This window comes from Macrobrachium nipponense, chromosome 8, assembly GCF_015104395.2.
Source record: "Macrobrachium nipponense isolate FS-2020 chromosome 8, ASM1510439v2, whole genome shotgun sequence".
NCBI lineage: Eukaryota > Metazoa > Arthropoda > Malacostraca > Decapoda > Palaemonidae > Macrobrachium > Macrobrachium nipponense.
The window spans coordinates 24,651,735-24,658,875 of NC_087203.1; positions in this window are offsets into that span (position 1 = coordinate 24,651,735).

Genomic DNA, 7,141 nt, shown 5'->3' on the forward strand with positions numbered 1-7,141 from the left:
AGCAGCCTCGTCCGTCTGTAAGCGTGTCCGTCTTCTGCGTGTGTGGCCCAACCAGGCAAAAAAGTGACGGTTACAAGATGGACAGTTCAGGAGCACCTGCCGTCATGGAGGGAGCGTGCAAGTTTTGTTCTATGACTCATTGCTGTCAACCAAATTAGAAGTGTTGAACAATAGGAAAATCTGGACTCGTGACATAAATTTAGAACGAGTTAAGAGTGGAGAATATGCAAACATTTTCATAAGTTATGACAGCATCCAGACAAGTTTTTTTTTAAATATTGTCGGATGTCGCCGAAAACCTTGACAAATTCACGAGGGCATTATATCTCGAATATCAAAATTTGATACTAATTATAGAAGCTCAATATCATCGGAAGAGAGACGTCTGAGGGAAGGATTACTGATTTCTTTTTCGAAATTTGTAAAGTTGCATCTTATTTTATTCAATTAAAAAATCAGATGTGTAGATGGCGCGTGTAACTGAAACACTACTAGGATAAGTAACTTCTGAAACAAAGGTATTTACATGAATGTATCCAGTAGAATATAATAAAAAAAACTACTTGAATCCTTTATCATAACCACAAATCATCACATTCGATTATAACTAAAAGTTGGGCAGGTGGTTCAAATGCAGGCTGTTGCAGGTCTACCTCAAATTCTTCCTTCATGGGGTCCCCACCTCGGAGACGCACGTCCAACTGCGGCTAAAAACAAAACGTTTTGTTCCTCGCACGTCCAGTCCGGTAACGCACCTGACGCCACCCACGCTCATGCGCCGTGTGGGGCCACTCTTAATTGAATTATGACAGTTGATGGAGACGCACAAAACGCTTAGTCGTGTTGGACGCACGCGACGAATTCGGTGGGGCCTTAGCTATGGGCGGGTACCCGCAATGCTTTATTGTCTTCATATTTTGACAATAAAACTACTTATGAACTATGACGACAAGTATTGTCTAGACTCTAGATAGTATTTACGTGCAAATTGTATTATATAATGTGGGTGAAGTATGGCTGTACATGCTCGTCAGAAAGGTAGCTCTTACTTAATTTTAAAATATTTGGTCACGAATTCCCGTTTATCACTCGTTAGTATTTGATCTCAACAGCTCTCATGAAATCCTGAGACTTGAAGGACCATCATTACCTGAACTCCTGAGCCGGTCTTCAGGGATTCGCCTGTAATTAAGAATGTTGTTTTCAGTGTAGTTTTTTTTTTCTTTCTTTCTTTTTGGTAAATAGACAAGTATAATTTCCCTCAAATTCTTTTCCTCAAGTGAACATAAAATGAAAGAATAAAACGAGCGTGGGGAAGAGTAAGACTTAATTTCACGAGGCGAGAATTTCAAAAACAATAAAAACCAACAGAGGCGTCGCGGAGTGTCACCATCGAGATCGAGACCTTGTGGTCTTCCAGTGCTGTCGTGTTGTTGTCAGATTTATTTCTTTGTGGTGAGACCTCGACACTTCTCCAGAAAAGCCTTTTAATGACACACTTGCAGCGTTTGGAAAGAATCTTTTCCTTAAACGATTTTATCTTTCACTTCCTCAGCTTCCCTTGGAAGAGATATTTTTGTAAGCTCTTCATTTTTGTTCAGAAGTGGTGTCACTTCCGGTGAAAGCTGTATAATAAAAAATTTAGTTGATTTAGATATATGGAAAAATCATTCAAAATGCGAGAATAAGAAATGTCTAAACTCACATTATGTTAGGATTTCATGCTTTCACATTTTGTCTAAGGCTGAATTTGGTATGCTGTTAACATTTCATCAATATTCTTTTATATACGAACAACTTACGAGTAGAAAAAGTAAAAAGAGTATTTTACAAAGATTTTGCTTTAAAAAACTTTCTATATAACTCTCATTCTATAATACACTTATTTGTTAGTAAAAGATTCATGTAAGCTGAAATGATTAAAGGTAAATAAAAGGTACTAAAAACAAGAGAAAAATGGCAAATATAATATGACTGACTATGAACAGAACACGTATAAAATTATCTAGAAAAGTTTCAGTTATATCTTCTGTTATTTACGATCTATGTGGAATTAAAAAATAAATGTTCTAATAAAGCAATGGCTCTTGATATTTCTTTCACCTTTACAAAGCCTTTTGTAAACAGAAGAAAATATGTTTTTTTCATTTTAGTGCACTGATTGATTAGAGCTAAAATTATTTGTTTATTAAGTGGTACTAAATTCTAATTGTTTATGTCTATGAGGTTATATTGTACATGAGGGGACAACGCAACAAAATCCGGTCGACAGAATTATTTGATTTTCACATTCTGGATAATTTTATAGATCTCAAGAACCATACAGAGTGTAACTTATTTGCTATGTTCATTTTAAAAGTTACTATCTGCAAATCGAATTTTCCTGTTTGCTGAAATTTCTTCTCATAGATATCTATTGTATACATAGAACTTTACCTTGGTTTGAATGGCTACTATCATTTCCAAATCAGGGTTTCTAAGAAAGAGCAGCAAGGGGAATAGATTTCACACATGGACAGTTCACATATTATATAGATTTCCATGTAATATATTATATATATATATATATATATATATATATATATATATATATATATATATATATACACACACACACCATATTTACAAGGCTTTAACTTCATGGACATCAGCATTTTAATAAAAAAAAACTAAGGAAAATGAGGAATTGATTCCTTGTAGATGAATCTGGCGAGATTGACGGAAATGTGCCGATATACTGGAGAAGACAGATAAAACGAAATTCTAGAAAACGAAGACAAACATGACGAAATTCTATAAAGTTTGTAACCTGTTTATATTACTGTTTGTGTGCCACAAATACGATCAGTCCGTCTAAAAGACAAAGATCCAAGACGTCGGTGTCCAGTGGGGAAAACAGTGTCGGTGAAAATGCAATCTTCAGGATGTGGTTTTGGTCTCATTATTCTTAGTTTTGTAGTAGCAACAAAGGTGAAGTTTTTTATTACGTTAAAAAAGAGATGCGGGATCTCTTTCAGCACTTAACTTAAACTAGGGATAATAACTGGTATTATGACAACCATTGCAAGGTAAAACTCGACTCCATTGATCTTGCTTAGATGACGCTAAGGTTAACAATTGTTGCAATAGTCCTTAGATTTTCAGAATAAAGATAATAAAACCTTATGATATGGTGGAATCGCCTTCTCCCCCACCAGCAGTTCAGATAATAAAAGTGACACATGATGCTTGAAGCAAACTTCACAAAGCTCTCGGTTATGTTTTACGAGATCGTTACTCATGGACCATGAAAACTTCCTATAATTTCTCCGTGAGAGGAAATTACCAAAAGGAACTGAAACTTATCAACGTAATCAAGTTAGAAGTTTAACTTTCTGGACAAGTCTTTAGAAATATGACTTTGAGCTGTAAGAGTTTCCAGGAAGGTGGTAAATAACGAATGGTAGGGTATACTACAGCAGGCGCTCGCTTGTTTGGGAGATTCACGAAGAACAGCCACAGCCACACACACACACACACACACCAGCGCACACACGAACATATACAAATACAATAAAAAAAGGAATCGGAGGTACAAGACACAGTGAAATGGTACTACCACTTACTGTCAGATGAATTGTTTTCTATTATATCTCATATTATATCTTTTCTTAAGTCTTCACTTGAAATATTATGTAAACACTTATGACAAATCATTTGAAGCAAATTAAAGTTTCATGCAGTGAAGGTAAATTTTACAAATGTAATTTTTTCAGTTTATGGTTTACTTCTACACACACACAACACACACACACACACACACGCACACGCACGCACGCACACACAGAAAGTTATGAGCGACAGAGTAAATAAGGACAGAAAAATAGAACCAGTCAGGAATCAGAGTGAGAATAGAGTAAAAAAAAAAATCAGTGAAACAACACATTCTGTCACAGGATTTGTGCCAAAAAAAACTAATATGAAGTATTATGTCGCATATTGTGATATTAGATTGAGTGCATTTATTTAGTACTCAAGAAACCATATTAGTTTTTTTTTTGTTTTTTTTTTTTTTTGTGGAACAAGTCTGTGACAGAATGTGTTATTTCATTGATTTTTTTACTCTATTCCCACTCTGATTCCTGACTGGTTCTATTTTTCTTCCCTTTTTTACTCTGTCCACCATAACCTTCTGCGGCTCATAATTGCTGAAGTCAGGAGCCTCTGATCCTCTCAAAAACTCCTGTCTGTTCCTTTCGCCCTTCTCTCTGATGACCCTAACAGGGAATAACCGGTAAAAAACAAAAAACTATCCTGATACTTCCTAGAAAATGGATAATGTGTCAGGAAATTCAGGCAATAAACAAAGCCCACTGGGGCTCGTTCAGTTATTCAGATTTGGGCAGAGACAGACGGGATGGCAGTGATTGGGAAGCCAAGATGGAAAGATCCAGAGAATTGATAGAAATTAAGTTTGAAACTCTAAATGTGAAATTTGGACAAAAATCCCATTTGCACTACTAAGTGAAAGCTAGAGAGGGTGGACAGCAAGATAGAAGAAAGGGCCCCTCTACAGCATGTCACGTGATGCACACTGTCAGTGCTACTTTTCCATCGGAGAATTCGTTTTGTGAGCACTGGTTATTTGCTAATTTGTTATCAATTAACAACTGCCTTCATTACAAAAGTATATACTTAAGTCAATCAAAAATTTTGCAACATTTGCCCATTTTGTTGAATCGCAATTTCCCAATTTTCATTAGTTTTCTCTAAATTATAAGCTCTGGCAAAAGACGTGTACAGTAATCATTATCTATGAGACTTTTATTCACTACAAAATATATTTAGGTCAGCTACATTCAGAGAATCTAATCAAACTGTTTAATAGAGCCTGAACCTCTGCAATCAGTTTTCACATAACCTTTACGAAATTGATTTTCCTATACTAGATTTATTGAATAGTAGCAACAAAAACAAAAATGATTTTTTTTATTCTATTTTGAATTTCTTTTAGTTTCGCTGCAGCTACTTGATGCTCAGCCGAACTCCAGGCTCTCCTCTTCTCACCAGAACATCCACCAACTTAGCAACGTCAAAAGCAGCAGACGAGATACAATATGAAGTTCTTACATCGGTGTAATTTTCCTTCGGGTTGGAAAAATTCACTATCAAGGAGTACCCCGTAGTGGGGATAGTGCCGTCAGTGCACCTCATGCAGTGCACTGTAGGTATTACTTAAGGATCTTTGCAGCGTCCCTTCGGCCCCTAACTGCAACCCCTTTCATTATTTTTACTGTAACTCCGTTCATGTTCTCTTTCTTCCGTCTTACTTTCCATCCTCTTCTAACAATTGTTTCATAGTGCAACTGCGAGGTTTTCCTCCTGTTACGCCTTTCATACCTTTCTATTCTCATTTTTCCTTTCAGCGCTGAATGACCTCATAAGTCCTAGTGCTGTGACATTTCATCTCTTTCGATGGATTTTTCTTTTGACAAGGGAAGTTACGACCCAAGGGAGTCCTGTTAGGACACCAGCGTCTGCAAGTGATCGAAATGACATCTTTCGGCAGTGGAGGGAGCTGCAATTGACGGGATTTCTCCCTGAAGAACACAAAAGGATGAGGCGGAATGATCGCCGGTGATGGACAAATGAAATGACCTGAGCTCCATTACTGGTCAATGAAGGTGAATGGGTTTTTGGAATCGTGATTCTCTGAACCAGTTACCGTAGAAGACGAGTTCTATTGGAAGTTTTAAAAACACGTATTTGATCCTCCTCAACTCCATCACTAAGATATGACGATTTATAAAAATCAAAGGAAAAAATCAGTCGAAATATAATAACGAATAGCATAATGACCTGAAATAATGCGATAGGAAAAAACTATGTGAGCTAAAACGAGGCATTAAAGATTCTTTTCATAATTACATATAATGGCTCCAAGAACGGATATTAATAAATTTTTTTTTATTAAATAAGAATTGTTGGGTAACGCATGGGAATTACTGCACGAATCTTCTGTTGAAATTTTATATATATATATATAAAGACTAATATCACCGAGGAGAGAGAGAGAGAGAGAGAGAGAGAGAGAGAGAGAGAGAGAGAGAGAGGAGAGAGAGAGAGAGAGAAAAGAAATAATCTTATAGTTAATCTAATAGGAAAAGAGGATTTTTAAAATCACCTGATTCCCATTTACGAAAGAAGTTAGACAGACCTCGTGGAAATCATTTTCTTTTTTAATAACTTTGGGATGTGTCGTGAAAACTGGAAATATGCAGACTCCGTTCATAATAAGTGTTTTATAATAAGTTAATAAAGATGGGTTTCAAGAATTGTCTCAGTCGGCATTTCCGTATTATCATTAAAAAAAATGAAACGCCAGAATATCACCTGTGATTGCATTTTGCAGAGCATTTGTGCTTGTGGGAATATTCTAATTGAAATTCATTTTTAAAGGCACAGAAATCCTCGAAGGTTAGATCAGTGATTCTTTAAAATGAGATCAAAGCGCCACGTGCTGTCAATTAATTCAACTAATATTTCATCATTAGGTAATATCTCTGTATTACTGGTTTCTGTATTATTCCATGAAAAGGGGATACATAGGGTCTGTTTTGAAATGACTAGATACCATTTCGCCACTTGATTTATACTAACACTATTAATACCAATATTTCACTGGTCAAAGTTTGCATTCTTGATACCGTTAATCCAAAGACAAAGACTTTAGACTGACTAAAAACCTGGTTTTTTAGACTTTTCCGATGAATTCAGTCTGTTCATTGCAGAATCAGAATCCCCCCAACCCAAGCATCCACATTTATTCGAGGGATAATATCAACAGCAGGAAACTGGCATTATCACCCCATCCATCAAACTTTAATCTCCCCAAAGCAACGCTGACTTCAAATACCTTGCTTGACGAGGACCATTTGCTCCTCCAAACGGCAACCTCCACCACGCGAGTCGCTCTGACCTTCCTCTTCTCTACTCAAGGGCGCCAAAGTAAAGACTCTCTTTCTCTCTCTCTCTCTCTCTCTCTCTCTCTCTCTCTCTCTCTCTCTCTCTCTCTCTAAACGAAATTAGGAAGCGAAACACTATTTTGAATATATTCATCTTTTTATTTAATAGCTAGTAATTGACAAACTGACAGGCACAT